Source organism: Pongo pygmaeus, chromosome 3, assembly GCF_028885625.2.
Source record: "Pongo pygmaeus isolate AG05252 chromosome 3, NHGRI_mPonPyg2-v2.0_pri, whole genome shotgun sequence".
In the NCBI taxonomy this organism is placed as follows: Eukaryota; Metazoa; Chordata; class Mammalia; order Primates; family Hominidae; genus Pongo; species Pongo pygmaeus.
The window spans coordinates 34,674,030-34,694,893 of NC_072376.2; positions in this window are offsets into that span (position 1 = coordinate 34,674,030).

Consider the following 20,864-nt stretch of genomic DNA (forward strand, 5'->3'; position numbering starts at 1 on the left):
CCCAGACTTCAGGTCTTGTTATTTGCCTTCATAGCCTTGACTACTTCCACCTCAAGGTATCTGTTAAAATTGTAGCTCTATACTTTACCAAGTCTTTTATGTCAGCCTCCATCTCTCTCTAACCCATAGCTCTGTGAAGGAAGGGTTTATTTTTGTTTTCTTACTTAAGAGGGCATTTGGCACATGGTAGGTAGGTATCCAAGAAAGAGTGGATTGATGAGTAGACGGATGCATAAATGCTTAGATAGATAGATAGATAGATAGATAAAAGGATAGATGGATAGATGGATAGATAAATGACAGATGCATGTTTATGGCAGATATTGATGATAACCATGCCCTCCACAGGAGAAAAAACTTGATAATGTAAAAAACGATAAAAATTATAAATCTTGTGCTGAATATTTGTGGTCCAATTTTAAATGCTAATAAGTAAATTCACTTAATGCTCATTTTTATTTTGATATCAAAATGTGATTTCTATTTCTGTAGACATTAGTAAAAAACACATTAACCCCCTGAAAACTGACAACTTTTGTACATTGGTGAATTGAGCTGATGATCTATGGCTAGTTCTATCTGGACAGGGCTCGAGTTTTTAACATTTGTCATGATGATTGACATTAATAAGTTCCTTGACTGGCAGCACTGTCTAACAAAACAAAAACCATGTGAGATGAACTTATGACCTCCCATCTCTCCAAGAACTGAGCACTTTTATCGAGTATTTGGAATGTAAGGCACAGGAAGAAGTCACCTCTGTTTTACACCATGTGAATCCTGTAATTAGAGAATCAAGTGTCTGTTAGCCTTCTCACTTGCGAGTTCCAAATTTGTGTTTGAAAGTTACACAATGTTAAAGCTGCTTTCAGGTATTTGAAAATAATATAGCTTCCTATGGCAATGAAAATAAGCACAATTTAGGCACTGATAAATATTGTATATGTTATTTTATTATATAAAAGTTCATAGTTTTTATAGTACTTGCTATTGAAAAAAGTGTATTTACACCAAATAAAGGCCACAATTAGAAGTAACAATTGTGCTCTGAATATAAGCAATGTAAGAGCTGTTTATCTTATAAACTGGTCTTTTTCTAGGAAACAGAAGTACTGACTTTTGCAGCCATAAACACAGGTGGGTTGCTCTCTTAGTGTCTTGATCTTTTTCTTTCTGATAAATCATCACTCTGAAGCCATATTTTCCCTTGATTGAAATTGAGTCATAGAAGCTTAGAATAATGGAAAGTTTGCCGGGCATGATGGCTCACGCCTGTAATCCCAGCACTTTGGGAGTCCAAGGAGGGTGGATCACGAGGTCAGGAGTTCGAGACCATCCTGGCTAACACGGTGAAACCCCATCTCTACTAAAAATGCAAAAGATTTAGCTGGGTGTGGTGGCGTGTGCCTGTAGTCCCAGCTGTTGGGGAGGCTGAGGCAGGAGAATGGTGTGAACCCGGGAGGCAGAGCTTGCAGTGAGCCAAGATAGCGCCACTGTACTCCAACCTGGGTGACAGAGCAAGACTCCATTCTCCAAAAAGAAAAAAAAAAAGAGAGAATAATGGAAAGTTTGAACTAGAAGGCGCACTAATAATTATCTGTGTGATAATGTACCTATTATCTACGCCTATATGATACTGTAGTCCGTGTTATGATTGGCCATGACTTTGAATTTGAAAAAGGAGAAAAAAGAGGACATAAAGTAGACGAGATTGTGTAAAAATGTGGGATCAATGGGTTAACTTTTCAATGAGATCAAAAAACAAAGTAATGATCTGGAGAAATGGGAGGTGATGATCAAAGAGTGGGATTCAAAAGATGAAATTCTAAGGAGAGCACATAATTGGAGGAAAAACATTCAAGGAACTGAGGGGGAGATAAAATCTTCACATATTTCAAACGTAGTGTAGTAATGAAATAAATAATGGATGCACAACATTAACCGGAGACATCACCAAGTCCAGAGGAATAAGATACAATAAATTACTATTGAATGTAGAAATAAGAAAACAATAAAGCTGTAAAGTTATAATCTTCCATTCTGTAAACCTACTACCCATGTCATTATTTGATAAAATTTGGTCGGTTTTATTGTAGCCATGAAAACATCACTTTCTTATTCCCAACAGAGTGCAGAGATTCTTATTCATGAACAACAAATATCCTAAATTGTTGCCACAGACTTCTTGTCTATGCCATTTTCATTTTCATGTAGACTGTCCCATCTACTCTATAATGTTTTATCTTTCCATTTCATTATAAAACAGCCTAGATCCTATGGGATTTTTTCCTGATAACTCTATTATATTTAGAACTATTTTTACTTTCTCCTTAGCATTTTGGCATTTGCACAGGATTTGTATTGCTTTAATGTTGCATTTTTAGCAGTTCTTAGTTCTATGCATATTCAATGTCTCCAAACTGTATACATATGAGCAACAACTGTGTCCTTTCTTTCCCACAATTGTCTGACACTGTGGAAACTAAGAACATAAGGTAAACACTCAACCAATGATTATTTCCCAGTTCTCCATGACTTCTACACAAATTGGACCTTGCTGAAAAACACGTAAAAATAGTATGAACTATAAAACGCTCTTCATCGGACTGAAATTTCTCAATTAAGGACCATTATATTATTCTACGGAAACTGAAGCTAGAAGTGTGAATTTGTTTAATTTACTTTCTCCACACTTAAAGAAAGCGACCACATTTTTCATGTTTATTTGATACCCATAGTAGGGCAGTGGCTAAGAAAAGTTATTTTGAAAATAATTTAATTGTCAAATAAAATAGGAAATGTGTATATTGTCTACTTGGGCTTGCATGAGTTTTTAGGCAATGTAGATTAAAGTGTATGACTTGTGAGTGTTCACGTTTTCCCATTTTTCTACTTACTAGTGTAAATATAAAGAGATAATGACTATCATGTTCAAAGACTGGAGAGATGTATGCACCATTTTATTTAAAAATGTTTTAATGGCATTTGATTTTATTTATGCTTCCCTTTGTAAAAAAATAGTTGTATACCATTTATTAGATGAGTCTGTATTGTATTATTTTTAAGAGTACGCATTAGGGGCCAGATGGCTTGAGTTGGACTATGAATTAATATATGTAAAGTGCTTAGAACAGTATCTGGCACACAAGTGCTGGACAAATGTTAGCTAATTTTATTATCCTTATTTTTATTATGAAACACCTACTGAATATAAAACCAGTAAACTGAAAATGAGGAAATAAGGCCAAAAGTAAAATAAGTGAAAAAATAAAATTCAATCTCGTGTACTTCCCAGGAAACTCAGGATCAAGAGGTTTAGAGAAGTGTTAAAAAGTGACTTTGCTTTCCTCATTTTTCTGGCCTGAATTAATGCTCTCTTTTGATTATATAATTTAGATATGATATACTAACGGCACAAATTATTGAGTTATAGTCCTATCCTGGTGACTTTGTTCTAAGCCTGTATTTTATAATCTGTAAATTGAAAATAAATAATAGTACTTGCCAAGAAGGATTTTAGTAATAATTAAACAAGGCAAGTTCTACAATGTTCAATAAACTTTTCATTTTCTTCTTATTTTTCCTTATTATTATTTTTATTGACATTATTATTTATGGCTGGGACATAAATAGGAACAGACACTAAGCTGAGCAATTATTAATTATCATATTAGTAATGCAATGATCACAGATAATAAAACGTATACACTATGATTATAAATTAATTTGTCTGTGTCAAACATGATTTCCTCTGTTTTCCTCATATCTTTGTCAAGTCAGAATTGTAAATAAATATCAAGACCTTGTGGTAGGTAAAATAATAGAAGTACGTTTGTGGTAAGAGGCAACACAATGAAAAGAGTTATTGACTATGTTGCAGTGCAGTAAAGGTTTTGGCATATAATGAAATATAAGATAAGTTTTGAAGAATCAACATTATCCTTTTTATTACATGTAGCCGCTAGTAACATGCATAGCTGGAAACATTGCAGAATGTTTTCTTTTCTATTTTTAAAATTTATGTGAAATATCACAGAAATAGCCTGAAATACTGCAGACTGACCAAGCAGAGAATCTCATCTGTGATCAAGCAGTGGATCCCATATATCAGATTGATGCTTCTTACTCAATTTCACTAGGATAAGTACTAAATATATTTTATATTTGCATAATATTTTACAAGTTTTAATTGCATTAACAGACATATTTAATATATTAAGTATGCACATATAGCATTTTTTTTTGCCCAAGAGAAAATAAAAATACACAAAAACAAAGTAATATTTATGATTAGAAATTTGAAGAGAAACTGACGTGAACCCTAAATTACTTTGATTTACTAACTTCACATCTGTGGTGATTTGTTCAAATTTCCCCGACTTTATTTTATTTTTTTATAAATGCTGATCCTACCCTGACATGCATTAGGAGACTTTATGAGTGGATATATATATATATATATATAACTGTGTGTGAGATACATTTATTAATAGGAAGCTCTCATAAATGCCAGAGAGCATGGAAAGACTGTTATATATCGCAGGACTTCAGTGGATTTTCTTATCAGGAAAAATGTTTACAACCCGAAGAGTGGAATTGTTAAAGTTTACCAGGGTCCTGTGATTCTGGGATACAGCAATGGTTGAGAAATTTCCCATTTTTCTGTTTTCTGAAATAGCTTACCACACAAACCTCCCGTCCCCATAGGACTTACATTAGCCTCACAGATGCTTCCTTGTTTACTTATGACAAAGCCAGACACAGATTCCTTAAATTCTGGTTCTATGTCTCATAAACAATTAGCTAAATTGTTTTTTTCCCCACAGACACATTGGAGCAAAATGCTTGTTAAGAATCTTTTCTCCCCTAGACCCTGCAACCAGCAAACAATCCCTCCTTAAAGGTCTCTCACAAGAAAAGACTGACCTTAGGATACTGCATTTCCTGATCGACTGTATAATGATTTCACCCTTGCTCATCCTATTGCCCGACACCAGGTTCTCTCAGGCCTTGGTTATTCTCTTTCACAAAAGAAAAGCCCTTCTTTACCTAACATTTAAGAGGCTTGCAGAGTCTCCCTGTTTCAACAGTCATCTGCTCTGTCTCCTTCCCACTATTGCAATAATCCGTTCCTTCCCTCTTGAGATAAAATCTCTCTTTACATAAATTGAATTGTTTTTCATTTGACAAGAGAAAAGTGAAAACTAAAAGGGAAGCCACGTGGGAACACAAAGCAATTACTGATGATATTAAGGTAAGACTTCATGATACATTTTCATGATTGCTTTGTTCATAGAAACATAAACTAAAAACAAGAAAACCTGAAGTCATTTCCCTGCTCCACCTCTTACGAGTTGGTATGACCTTGGTTAAATAATAAAACTTAAAAAAAGTATTTTTCTTTCAACTATCTTCCTCTTTTCCTCTTTCTTTAGTGCCTCCTTCCCATTCTCTTGACCACCAAACTGATTTAAATGTGTTACCTCTTTGAATAATGTTTTCCAGAAAGCAATGCTTAATGTAAAGAAATGATTCACTAATAGAGTTTCAGGCAGCAGGACTCAGGTAGTTTGGGAGAGATTTCTGCATGGAGATATCTCCACTGTCCTTAAGTCATACCAAGGAGAGGCCATCAAATCTTTCTATTTGTGTGGTTGGCTCTGTTAGAGCGATACCATTGTTAGTACTCATTAACAACTGGCAAAGGTAGTCAGAGTTTTTGGTGGTTTCGCTGGGAAATAGATCTGGCTCTGAAGAGAAGAATCTTGTCTTGAAGGAAGTGGAAGCATTTTCCCCCAGGAAAGGAATAAAAGCAATCAATGGTTCTTTATTTTATTTTTTATTTCAATAGCTTTTTGGGGAACAGCTAGTGTTTGCTTACATGAGTAAGTTCTTTAGGGGTGATTTCTGAGATTTTGGTGCATCCATCACCTGAGCAGTGTACACTGTACCCTATGTGGTATTGCATTGTGGTTTTGATTTGTATTTCTCTGATAGTGATGTTGAGCATTTTTTCATATGTTCGTTGGCCATTTGTATATCTTCTTTTGAGAATTGTCTATCCATGTCCTTAGCCCATTTTTTGATGGAATTGTTTGTTTTGTTCTTGCTGATTTGTTCGAGTTCCTCATAGATTCTGGATATTAGTCCTTTCTGGATATATAAATTTCAAAGATTTTCTCCCACTCTGTGAGTTGTCTGTTAACTTTGTGGTTTGTTTGTTTTGCTGTGCAGAAGCTTTTCAGTTTAATTAAGTCACATCTATTTGTCTTGGTTTTTGTTTCATTTGTTTTGGGTCCTTGGTCATGAAGTCTTTGCCTAAGCCAATATCTAGAAGGGTTTTTACAATGTGATCTTCTACAATTTTTATGGTTTTGGGTCTTAGACTTAAGTCCTTCAGCCATCTTGAGTTAATTTTTTGTAAGGTGAGAAATGAGAATCGAGCTTCATTCTCCTGCATGTGGCTTGCCAATTATCCTACCACCATTTGTTGAATCAGGTGTCTTTTCTCCACTTTATGTTTTGGTTTGATTTGTCAAAGATCAGCTTGCTATAAGTATTTGGCTTTGTTTCTGGGTTCGCTATTCTGTTCTGTTGGTCTGTGTGCCTATTATTATACCAGTACCATGCTGTTTTGGTGACTATGGCAGTATTAGTATAATTTGAAGTCAGGTAATGTGATGCCTCCAGATTTGTTTTTTGGTTTTTTTTGTTTGTTTGTTTTTGCTTAGTCTTGGTTTGGTTATGCGGGTTCTTTTTTTGGCTCCATATTAATTTTAAGATTGTTTTTCCTAGTTCTGTGAAGAATGATGGTGGCATTTTGATAGGAATTGCATTGTATTTGTAGATTGCTTTTGTCAATATGGTCATTTTCACAATATTGATTCTATCCTTCCATAAGAATGGGATGTGTTTCCATTGGTTTGTGTCATCTATGATTTCTTCCAGAAGTGTTTTGTAGTTTTCCTTGTAGAGATCTTTCACCTCCTTGGTTAGGTACATTCCTAAGTATTTTAATTTTTTTGCAGCTATCGTAAAATGGTTTGCGTTCTTGATTTAATTCTCAGCTTGGCTCCTGTTGGTGTATAGCAGAGCTACTAATGTGTGTACATTAATTTTGTATCCTGAAACTTTGCTGAATTCATTTATCATTTCTAAGAGTTTTTGGAGGAGTCTTCGGGGTTCTCTAGGTATACGATCAAATCATTAGTAAACAGTGACAGTTTGACTTCCTCTTTACTGATTTGGATGTCCTTTATTTCTTTCTGTTGTCTGACTCCTCTGGGTAGAACTTCCAGTACTATGTTGAATAGAAATGTTGAGAGTGAGCACCCTTGTCTCCTTCCAGTTCTCAGGGGTAATGCTTTCTATCTTTCCTTGTTCAGTATTATGTTGGCTGTGGGTTTGTCTTAGATGGCTTTTCTTATACTAAGGTATGTCCTTTCTATGTTGATTTTGCTGAGGATTTTAATCATAAAGGATGCTGGATTTTGTCAAATACTTTTTCTACATCTATTGAAATGATCATTTGATTTTTGTTTTTAATTTTGTTTATGTGGTGTACCACATTTATTGACTTGCAGATATTAAACCAACCCTGCATCTCTGGTATGACACCTACTTGATCATGGTGGATTATCTTTTTGGTATACTGTAGGATGTTGTTAGCTAGTATTTTGTCAAGGATTTTTGCATCTATAATCATCAGGGTACTGATCTGTAGTTTTCTTTTTTTGTTATTTCCTTTCCTGGTTTTGGTATCAGGGTGATACTGGCTTCATGGAATTAGGAAGGATTCTCTTTCTCTGTCTTGTGGAATGGTGTTAATAAGATTGGTACCAATTCTTCTTCAGATGTCTGATAGAATTCAGCTGTGAATCCATCTGGTCCTAGACTTTTTTTTTGTTGGCAATTTTTTTTTATTACCATTTCAATCTTGCTGCTTGTTTTTGGTCTGTTCGGAGTTTCTATTTCTTCCTGGTTTATTCTAGCAGGGTTGTATATTGCCAGGAATTCATACATATCCTCTAGGTTTTCTAGTTTATGTGTGTAAAGCTGCTCATAGTAGCCTTAAGTGATCTTTTGTATTTCTGTTGTATTGGTTGTTACAGCTCCCATTTCATTTCTAATTGAGCTTATTTGGATCTCTTTTCTTCTCTTGGTGAATCTCTCTAATGGTCTATCAATTTTATTGATCTTTTCAAAAGAACAAGCTTTTTATTTCATTTATCTTTTTCTTTTCTTTTTTTTTTTTGGTTTGTTTGTTCCAATTTCATTTAGTTCACTCTGATTTTGTTTATATATTTTCTTCTGCTGGGCTGGGGTTTTGTTTGTTCTTGTTTCTCTAGCTCCTTGAGGTGTGACCTTAGATTGTCTATTTGTGCTCTTTCAGGCTTTTTGATGTAGACACGTAAGGCCATGAACTTTCCTCTTAGCATAGCCTGTGCCATATCCCAGAGGTTTTATAGGTTGTGTCACTAATATCATTCTGTTTAAATAATTGTTTAATTCCTACCTTTATTTCATTGTTAACCCAGTGATTATTCAGGAGCAGGTTATTTAATTTCCATGTATTTGCATGGTTTGGAGAGTTACTTTTGGAGTTGATTTCCAATTTTATTCTACTGTGGTCTGAGAGAGTACTTGATATAATTTCAATTTTTAAAAATTTATTGAGACTTGTTTTGTGGCCTATTATATGGTGTATTTTGGAGAATGCTCCATATGCTGATGAATAGAATATATATTCTGCAGTTGTTGGGTAGAATGTTCTGTAAAATATCTGTTAAGACCATTTGTTCTAAGGTATAGTTTAAATCCTTTGTTTCTTTGTTGACTTTCTGTCTTGATTAGCTGTCTAGTGCTGTCAGTGAAGTATTGAAGTCCCTCACTATTATTGTGTTGCTGTCTATCTCATTTTTTAGGTCTAATAGTAATTGTTTGATAAATTTGGGAGCTCCTGTATTAGATGCATATATATTTAGGATTGTGATATTTTCCTGTTGGACAAATCCTTTTATCATTATATAATGTCTCTCTTTGTCTCTTTAATAGCTGTTGCTTTAAAGTTTGTTTGTCTGGTATAAGAATAGCTACTTCTGCTCACTTTTGGTGTCTGATTGCATGAAATATATTTTTCCACCCTTTTACCTGAAGTTTATGTGAGTCTTTATGTGTTAAATGAGTCTCTTCTAGACAGCAGATATTTGGTTGGTGAATTCTTATCCATGCGGCCATTCTGTATCTTTTAAGTGGATTGTTTAAGCCATTTACGTTCAACATTAGTATTGAGATGTGAGATACTATTCTATTCATCATGCTATTAATATTTATTGCCTGAATACCCTTTTTTAAAATTATTTATTGTGTTTTTGTTTTATAGATCCTGTGAGACTTATGCTTTAAAGAGGTTCTATTTTGGTGTATTTCAAATATTTGTTTCAAGATTTAGAGCTCCTTTTAGCAGTTCTTTTAGTGTTGGCTTGGACTGGTGAATTCTCTCAGCATTTATTTGTCTTGAAAAGACTATATCTTTCCATCATTTATGAATCCTTATTCAACTGGATAAAAATTTCTTTGCCAATAATTGTTTTGTTTAAGAAGTCTGAAGATAGGGCCCCCCTCCCTTCTAGCTTGTAGGATTTCTGTTGAGAAATCTGCTTTTAATCTGCTAAGTTTTCCTTTATAGGTCACCTGGTGCTTTTGCCTCACAACTTTTAAGATTATTTTCATCATCTTGACTTAAGATTACCTGATAAGTGCCTAGGTGATTATGTTTTTTGAAATAAATTTCCCAGGTATTCTTTAAGCTTCTTATATTTGGATGTATAGATCGCTAGCAAGGCTAGGAAAGTTTTCTTTGATGATACTTTCAAATATGTTTCCCAAACTTTTAGATTTCTCTTTTTCCTCAAGAACACCAATTATTTTTAGGTTTGGGCATTTAAAATAATTCCAAACTTCTTGAAGGCTCTGTTCACTTTTTAAATTCTGTTTTCATTGCCTTTATGGATTGGATTCGTTCAAAAACCTTGTCTTCAATCTCTGAAGTTCTTTCTTATGCTTGTTTGATGCCATCGCTGAGTTTTTCCAGTGCATTTTGCATTTCTCTAAGTGTGTCCTCGATTTCCAGAAGTTGTGATTGTTTATTTATGCTATCTATTTCACTGAATATTTTTCCCTTCATATCTTGTATTTTTTTTTATTTCCTTAAGTTGGACTTTACCTTTTTGTGGTGCCTCTTTGATTAGCTTAAAAATCGATGTTCTGAATTTTTTTTTCTGGCAATTTAGGGATTTCTTCTTGGTTTAGATCCATTGATGGTGAGCTAATGTGGTCTTTTTGGGGTGTTAAAGAACCTTGTTTTGTCATATTACCAGAATTGTTTTTCTGGCTCCTTCTCATTTGGGTAGCCTATGTTAGAGGAAAGATGTTGGACTCAAGGGCTGCTGTCGAGATTCCTTTGTCCCACAAGGTGCTCCCTTGATGCAGTGCTCTCCCACTTCCCCTAGGGATGTGGCATCCTAAGAGCCAAAGTAAAGTGATTGTTATTTATCTTCTGGACCTAGCCATCCAGAACCAGGCTTTGAGTAGGTACTGGAGGGTGTCTGCACGGAGTCCTGTGATGTGAAACATCTTCAGATCTCTCAGCCATAGATACCAGCACCTGCTCTGGTGGAGGTGGCAGGGGAGTGAAATGGACTCTGTGAGAGTCCTTAGTTGTAGTTTTGTTTACTGCACTAGTTTTGTTTTGGTTGGCCTCTTGCTAGGAGGTGGGGCTTTCAGGAGTGCATTACCCCTGGTAGTATAGAGAAGATCAGGTGGTGAGCATGGCTTTAGAGCTCCTAAGAGATTATGTCCTTTGTCTTCCACTACCAGGTCCAGTAGAGAAAGACCATCAGGTGGGGACAGGGTTAGATGTGTCTGAGCTCAGACTCTTTTTGGGCAGGGCTTGCTGTGGCTGCTGTGGGGGTTGAGGATGTGGTTCTCAGGCCAATGGAGTTATGTTCAGAGGAGGATTTATTATCCTCCTGAGAACACAGCTGCCTCTGCTGTGTCATGCAGGTTGCCAGGGAAGCAGGGGACAGCTGGCAGTTACAAGCCTCACCCAGCTCCCACACAGCCCAAAAGGCCAGTGTCACTCCCACCATGCCCCCCACAAAAGCATTTAGTTTATTTCCAGGCAATAGGTGAGCTGGGCTCAGAACCTGCCCCAGGCTACCAGCCTCCTGGCTGTGAAAGCAAGTTGGGCTTTCAGGATTTGCACCTCCCTGACCTACCATGTCTTCTGTGTTGTGCCTGCACTCCCATTTCACCAGAAATTTTCTGTTCAGAAAACTTCATGTTCAAAATTGTTAAAAAACTCAGCTGGAAAGTTCTCCCCGTTGTCTCTTCCCAGTTCCTCTGGCAGCCCTCCCCAAGGACCTCTGTGAGACAAAGTCAGAAATGGCTTCCCTGGTGGCCAAGAGAGCCCACTGGGGCTCTTTCTGCTACTTCTCCTAATGCTGTGCTCTAAATTTCTCTCAGTTCCAGGTAAGATCAAATCCTTCTCCCATGATCTGTACCTTCGGGTTCCCCAGTGAGGATGTTTCTTCGGGGGCAGATGATCCCCCTTTCACACTGTTACACTTTGGGCAATCACAGTTTTTTTGGCTGTTTCCTGGGGCTTACAGGGCAATGTGCTTCCTTCCAAGGGTCTGTGGGTTCTTCTGGCTTTCATGGTATATTTCTTCAGTAGTTGTGGGAGCAAAACTTCACAATATGAGTCTTCATATGCTGCTCTGTCTGTCTGAGTTGGAGCTGCCACTTAGTCCTGCTTTCTATCCACCATTTTCCTTCTCTCTCAGTCAGAAAACTTTTGAGACTTGAATTTCTTTCCTTTTGAAGCAGGAATCACAATTCCTACCTCCAGGGATATTGAAAGGATTGAATGACTAATGCATATGAAAGGGATTAGAAACTGGCAAAGTCTCCTCATATTGCATTTACTTTGTCTATAAAGGGCTCTCCTCCACAGGCTGCTGATCACTCTAAACAGCTCCTATCTTATAAGAAAGGTTTAAAATATTTGGAAGATTATCAACTGTGATTATTTCTGCAGAAAAGAATAAAAGGTTAATAGAAAAATATAAAACTTAGCCAGCAATAACTCTACATAAGCACTGCTGATTTTTTAACTTGACTCTACGTGTTTTCTTAAAAGACCTTCAAGCAGCCCAGGAATAATTACCTGAACAATAATGAATACTATATTAGACAAAACAATATAAGGAAAATGATATAATATATTTCAAGGGTTAAATAAAATTCACTTTAAGATCATGACATTTTATATGATTATAAAATGCCACATGATGTTATTTTGGAAATAAATAAATAAGTGTTTATTTGGAAATAAAGAATTTAGGAAAAGTCTTTTAATGAGAGAGAAGCTTGCTGTAATCTGAACCTGAAACTACAGATTGTCTTTAATTGAAGTTGAGGAAAAATTATACTATCTTGAGGCTATAGAATGGATCTTGCCATGAGAAAGTATTTTTAAATTACTAATCTTTAAGACTGAAAACATTTTGATGTTTTTTTCTGTAACACAGAGAAGTAGCAGTTTGATTCTTCATTTATCTTTTCAAACTGAGAGAGATCTTTTTAAAGTTTATGCTTCAAAGTTAGAGTAGTTCTTTAACTTTTCTTTTTCCTTTCTCATGTTGAAGGACTTTGGCTCACCTGAATATATTTCTTTGCATGCTTCTTAGTATGAAAAATCAACCTAACTTATATTGTATTTTATATTCCATATATTATAAACTAGAGAAAACAAAATATTTTGGATACAAATTCATTGATTCTAATAAATTCTCTTCATTTTTTCTGGTGTTTTGAAGTTCATACACATTTTTTCTTACAAGAGGTAGTATGTTATTTAACTCTTAAATTTGTAAGTATTGTTGGCTTAATCAGGGGCTAACCATATCAATTACTATATATTTTTTACTAATAAATTTACTTGTATACTGAACAATATCAAGGACTTTTTAAATGTTGAATTTTATGTCATACCTATATTTTCAGCCTTGAGTTAAGAGATCTCATTTAAGTTATCAATATTCATTTAACTTTAGAATATCCTTATTTATGTTGTCTGAGCCATTGGTTTGCTCACTTTTCATTTCAGTTCTGGCCATCAATAATATTGGCCCAAAGTTTTGTTGTTGTTTTGGCTCCTTAAATTTTTTTTTATGAAAATTATCTTTTTGCAGAATAAAGACAATTGGAAAGTATTTTTAAACTATAAAGCAGCAATATCACTGTATTTCAAAGTATTTTTCTCCAACACTGAGAGACCATTAAACATCATGAGAGTTAAGATGTAGTTGAAATTGCAAAAATCCAGCAACCCTAAACCTTAGTATTTATGTGCAGTTTTTTTATTTTTTAAAAACTTTTATTCTTGGTTTAAGAGTACATGTGAAGGTTTGTTATGTAGGTAAACTTGTGTCACAGGAGTTTGTTCTGCAGATTATTTTATCACCCAGGTACTATGCCCAGGACCCTATAGCTATCTTTTCTGCTTCTCTCCCTTCTCCTATCCTCTATCCTCAAATAGATCCAAGCGTCTATTGTTCTCTTCTTTTTGTTCATGAGTTCTCACAATTTAGCTCCCACTTGTAAGTGAGAACATGTGGTTTTTGGTTTTCTGTTCCTGCATTAGTTTGCTAAGGATAATGGGCTCTGGATCCATCCATGTTCCTGCAAAAAATATGATCTCATTTTTATGGCTGCATAGTATTCCATTTTATACATGTACCACATTTTCTTTATCCAGTCTATCATTGATTGTTACTTAGGTTGATTACATGTCTTTGCTCTTGTGAATAGTACTGCAATGAACATTTGCATGCATGTGTCTTTATAGTAGAATGATTTATATTCCCCTGGGCATACACCCAGTAATGGGATTGCTGGGTCAAATTGTAGTTCTGCTTTGAGCTCTTAGAGGAATTGCCATACTACTTTCCACAATGATTGATTGAACTAATTTACATCCCCACCAACAATGTATAAGTGTTTTCTTTTATCTGCAACCTCACCAGCATCAGTTATTTTTTGACATTTTAATAATAGCCATTCTGACTGGTATGAGATGCATTGTAGTTTTGATTTGAATTTCTCTAGTGGTCAAGGATATTGAGCTTTTTAAAATATGCTTGTTGGCTGCATGTATGTCTTCTTTTGAAAATTTTCTGTTCATATCCTTTACCCACTTTTTATGGGGTTGTTTGTTTTTCTCTTGTAAATATGTTTAAGTTCATTGTAGATGCTGGATATTAGACCTTTTTCAGATATATACCTTGCAAATATTTCCACCCATTCTGTTGGTTGTCTGTTTAATCTGTTGATTGTTTATTTTGCTGTGCAGAAGCTCTTAAGTTTAATCATATCCCATTGGTCAATTTTTGCTTCTGTTGCAATTACTTTGTCTTCATCATGAAATCTTGCCCATTCCTATGTCTAGAATGGCATTGACTATGCCATCTTCTAGGGTTTTTATGGTTCTGGGTTTGACATTTAGATTGTAATTCATCTTGTGTTAAATTTTATATATGGAGTAAGGAAGTGGTGCAGCTTCCACCTTTTGCGTGTGGCAAGCCAATTATACCAGCGCCATTTATTGAACAGGGAGTCTTTTTCCCGTTGCTTGTTATGTTGGCTTTGTCGAAGATTAGATAGTCATAGGTGTTTGGCCTTATTTCTGAGCTCCCTATTCTGTTCCATTGTTCTATGTCCCTGTTTTTGTACCAGTACCAAGCTGTTTTGGTTACTGTACCACTGTAGTATCATTTGAAATCAGGCAGCATGATGCCTCCAGCTTTGTTCTTTTTGTTTAGTATTGCCTTGGCTATTTGGGATCTTTTTTGTTCCATTTGAATTTTAAGATAGTTTTTTGTAGTTCTCTGAAGAATGTCATTGGTAGTCTTATAGGAATAGCATTAAATCTATAAATTGCTTTGATCAGTATGGCCATTTTAATGATATTGATTCTTCCTATTCATGCACCTTGAATGATTTCCCATTTGTTTATGTCATCTCTGATTTCTTTGAGCAGTGTTTTGTAATTCTCATTGTAGAGCTCTTTCAACTCCCTGGTTAGCTGTATTCCTAGGTATTTTATTCTTTCTGTGGCAATCATGAATGGGATAGCCTTCCTGATTTGGTTCTTGACTTGGTTGTTGTTGGTGTATAGGAATGCTAGTGATGGTTTTTTTGTTGTTGTTTTTTGCTTTTTGTTTTTGTGGGTTTTTTTGAGACAGAACCTCGCTCTGTTGCCCTGGCTGGAGTGCAGTGGCGTGATCTCAGCTCACTGCAAGCTCTGCCTCCCGGGTTCATGCCATTCTCTTGCCTCAGTCTCCCGAGTAGCTGGGACTACTTGCACCTGCCACCACGCCCGGCTAATTTTTTTTTTATTTTTAGTAGATATTGGGTTTCAATGTGTTAGCCAAGATGGTCTGGATCTCCTGAAATTGTGATCCGCCAGCCTCGGTCTCCCAAAGTGCTGGGATTATAGGTGTGAGCCACCGTGCCCGGCCGCTAGTGATTTTTGTAAATGATTTTGTGTTCTGAAACTTTGCTGAAGTTATTTATCAGCTGAAGGAGCTTTTGGGCTGAGACTATGAGGTTTTCTAGATACAGAAGCATGGCATCTGTAAACAGAGATAGTTTGACTTCTTCTCTTCCTATTTGAATACCCTTTATTTCTTTGTCTTGCCTGATTGCTCTGGCTAGGACTTCCAATGTTCTGTTGAATAGGAGTGGTGAGAGAGGGCATTCTTGTCTGCAGTTGTTTTACCTACATATCCCTGGTGTTCAGTTTATTCATTTATAAAATGAATTGCTGTTATGTAGTATTCCCTAAGATCTCTTAAAAGCCAGTCTCCTAAGATCTGCTTAAATTGATTCAGAGTGTTAGAAATTAGGAGCCCTGGGGGTGAAGAATGATTGGTTAATGGGTATAGTCATATAGTTATGTAGAAGAAATAAGTTCTAATGTTTGATAGCAGAGTGGGGTGACTATAGTTAACAACCATGTAATGTATTTTTCAAAATAGCTAGAAGAGAGGGCTTGAAATATATCCAATACATAGAAATAATAAATACTCAAGTGACATATATCCTAGATACCCTGATTTGATCATTACTATTCTAAACATGTAACAAAATTTCACATGTACCCCATAAATTTTTACAATGTATCAAAATAAATAAGTAAAATAAAAGGTAAATTCATTTATAAAAAAATTAGGAGCCTATTACGATTGAATAATTTTCTACCAAACGAACCTTGTTCCTTTAAGTTGGCATGCCGATAACTTATTGAATATTGATCATGTATCAGCAAAACAGTAAACAAAAACTATAATCTGCATACTACCCTTTATATAATGTATCATTGGGTTTTACAAACAAGTAAATAATTAAACAGAACTTTCACCTCTTTCTGTTCCCTTTCCTCTGTCCTTACCTTATCACTCTACCATCACACATATTACCCATTGTCTTAGTCTGTTTGGCCTACTACAAGAAAACATTAAAAACTAGTAGTTTATAGACATTTATTTACCTTTGTTTTGGAGGCTGGAAGTCCAATATTAAGGTGCTGGCAGATTTGGTATCTGGTGAGGGTCCTCTTTCTGATTCATAGATAGCACTTTCTCTGTGTTCTCACCTGACATAAGGGGTAAGGCAGCTTTCTGGGCCCTCTTTGGTTAAGGCACTGATCCAAGTCCTCAGGGCACTGCTACCATGATCACTTCCTAAAGACCCCACTTCCTACTAACATAACTTTGGGGGTTGGTATCTCAACATATGAATTTCGGAGAGACACATATATTCAGACCATAGCACTCATGTATTCTGATATGTTTTCCTGAGTTTTTCCAGCATTGGTGGAAGTGATAAGGGAGTTTTGTAACATATCATTGTGCCCTGAAAACAATAAAACGTGTTTAATTACTTGTGTAACTGTGCTGAGCACCATATAGAACTTATAGCAACCACAGTTTGGTTTTGTTTAGTTTCATAATTACAAAATAAATATACTTCTTTTAAATGAAAGATATCATGCCTTGGGTGGCAGACCTTTCAAACTGACCATTTCATGTCACATAGGGTGAACTACAGGATAGTGTGTATCCTAAGCTTTGCTTTCTTTTGACACCAACGGTTCTTTACTCCTCAGTAAGCCAGTTTACTATTCTGTCTTTCTCTCTTTACTTGCGAAGCGTAGATACTGATGTTTGCCTTGTGTGTGTTATGGAATTACTCTCAGGATCAAAGGAACTAATACTTGTCAATCAAAGTACCATGTGAACAACAAAATATGAGAGATTTTATCCAAAGTGAAATATCACCTCTTTGGATGTTCCTCCTTAGATATCTGACACACATGATTACTTGCTTTCCCATACAGGCAGGGCTCATGTAAAATTCTAGCTACTTACAATTTTTGATTTTAAAAATTATAAGTGGAAACATATACATTCTCTATTTCAAATTCTATATTCAGTAATTGTATTTCCATTTTATTCTATTACTTCCATTTATGTACTCACACAAAATGGTAGAGAGCAGAAATATTAGGTAGTCTGATTGAATATATTTTGTAACGATTCTTTGAGAGTGACTTAGATAATGTTGGAAATCTAAATATTTTTAGATAGCAAATTATCTCCCAAAGCCCCTGGAAGCTTCCACTCCTCATATAAGCGAAATAAATCCGAACCTTCCTATTCTAACTTAAAGACCCATGTTAGAACTACATGAGTTTGCTTCTCCAAAACACTAAACATTAGCAATAGCTTCAAATATACATTCCCAAAATACAGTACAAAAAAATTCATAATGTAGGGTCATAATTACTTGTTGTGTATAAATTATCATTGCCTTTAATTTGCAGATATCTAAAATTCAGAATAAATGAATATTTTTTCAAAATAATAAAATTAACCAAAAATAGAAGAAGTTCTGCTCAATTATTTGGATTCTGATGGCAGGTATAAAAAAATCACTTCAACTGAATGCATTTCAAACAGAAGACTCTACTCATATGTACACTATAAGTAACTCTGTCTTTTCTCTGTTAAGCACTCATTAACTTTATTTTTTTTAATTTTTTTTTTTATTTTTTGAGACAGTGCCTTACTCTGTCACCCAGGATGGAGTTCAGTGGCGTGATGTCGGCTCACTGCCACCTCTGCCTCCCAGGTTCAAGTGATTCTTCTGCCTCAGCCTCCTGAGTAGCTAGGATTTACAGGTGTGCACCACCATACCTAGCTGATTTTTCTGTATTTTTAGTAGAGATGCAGTTTCCCCATGTTGGCCAGGCTAGCCGCCAACTCCTGGCCTCAAGTGATCCGTCCGACTTGGCCTCCCAAAGTGCTGGGATTACAGGCGTGAGCCACCGCTCCTGGCAATACTCATTAACTGTAAAGTCTGGCTTTTGGACAGAAAAGTCAATATGCACCTTCTTTCGATGTTATTTCATTTCTACCATCACTGCTAGACTGAGTGCAAGGTTGTTTTACTTGTGGGCTCAGATTGGAAGGGCTCAGGAAAAAAATTATTTCTTACTGCTTCTTATATAAAAGCTATGTCACTGAAGGGTTAATGAAATTTGGTCATTGATCATGTATCCATTAGCTTGAAAAACATGTTCTGTTTAACTACAACAATTTTAAAAATTATGTGCGATTAAAATATTACTTAATTTTTCTATAAAAGAAGAAAACACCTAGCTACCTTGGGAGGCTGGGACAGGAGGATCACTTGAGTTCAGGAGTTTGAGACTGCAGTGAGCTATGATTGTGCAACTGCACTCCAGCCTGGGTGACAGAATGAGACGCTATCTTAAAAATTAAAAAAAAAAAATCAAAAAAAGAGCAAAGGTATAATTCCTTAGATATATTAATTGCTAATTATGAGCATTGTCACCTTTTACAGTAATTCTTTAGTATTATATACCACATCATTTGAAACTAAGTTGGTGTGGAGTGCCCACATGTAAAAAGTAAAAGTAATATATTGATGTTAATTAATCTGAATAATTATCTCTTACACAAGATTGGGCATATGCATCGTTTATAATTTAATAGTATGTAAAGTAATATGAATATAGCACAGAGATATTATTAAAATGATGAAGAATAATATTATCATGATTTCTGTGAGTTTACTGTTGAGCAGATGATGAGGAGGAGAAAAATGGAATTAGTTAGTTCCTGTAGCTCAATAGAACATATGGAAATGAATGCTTTCATTAATTATTGGGAAAAATAATTAGGAAAATGTTCTTCTTCTCCTCGAAGAAGATTATTCAAATAATTGTTCTTGACAGGGACAGATAATTATTTAAGCACCTTACATCTCTAAAATGCTGTGATTATAAGAGATATGTGGTCTAAATCAAAGTTCTTCCCTCTGATTATTTAGTACATATTTTACTTGCACTGACTTTGAATGAACTTACATTAAAAATCATGTTATGATACAAATGCATGCCTTTTCTCCCATAATAACCCGCAATTAATTTCTCACTTTCTGTTCCAAATCATTTGCTAGATACTGGACATCTTAAAACTGTTTACTCTGTGAAATTTATTTTTTAATACATTTTACTTTTTTCCCCCATCTCAATACACTATCAATTTAGGTAAAGATTAATTCTATAAAATCTCCTTCAATTCAATTCAGTTCAAAAATAAATTGAATTATGCATGATGTCAAAAAAAAGCATAGCTGGTCAGCAAAGTGGTAAAAACAGATTTTACTCAGGAACTATTGCAATAGGGGAAGAGATTTCATACAGAACATGGCTCAGTTTTGAATACAACAAGAAAAAGAAGATTGTGGCTAAATCAAACTAGCAAGATTCTTGCTAAAGGCAGGCCAGATCATCAAATATTACTTGAGGGATGGTGGAGGATGAGGAACCTAGTCAAATATTGTGGGTAATCAGATATCAAGTGTAATATATACTGGCTAAACTGAAACTGACTTAACAGAATTTATGCTAAAAATGAACAATGCAGAGATGTTTATGGAAGCCCTAAAGTTGGAGCCTGTTTCAGAAAAGAGTTCAAAAATTTTGACTAAAGTTTTGTGAAAAAGAGAATTTTTTCAGTGTTTCCAGTACAATGTTTGATGTTGACGATAGAAAGATTTTAAGGGATGGCCCTTATCTTCAAAGAATTGAGTGTCTGTGAAACTGATTAAATAAAAAAGAATAAACAACAGGAGAATAGCTAAAGTACTGAAGTGAAGTCAAGGAGGATTAAGAGGATTTTAGAAATAGTTCACAGAAGTGATATTTGAGCTGCATCTGGAAAGGTAAATTATTTGCCTAAGCAGAAAAGGAGACAATTTCAATACATAAAGGGAAAACATCTATCAAATTGTAGGGTTGTTAACGTCTAAGCATGTACATGAATTATAAAGAAATAAGAAATGAAGATGAAAGGAAGTGGCGGTAGGAAATAAAACCATAGAGATAAGATAGCTCCAGATTTGACATGCAATTTTTTCCCCCTCAGCAGATTGGCAAGATCAAAAATTTTTAAGGAACTAATTTTGGTAAAAATTTGAGGATTCACTTAGTTTAAGATAGAGTGGAAGCAGACAAGAAGCATATGTTGCTAAAATAATAATAATACCACAAATGAGGGAGTTCATGATAGGCTTCCTTTATTTATTATATGGATTATCATAAAATAATTTTAACTGACCTTAACACACTTTCTACCTTCTGCTTTCACGTTATATGGTTTATCATAAAATAATCTAATATAATCTTTGCACATATTCTCTCTTCTATC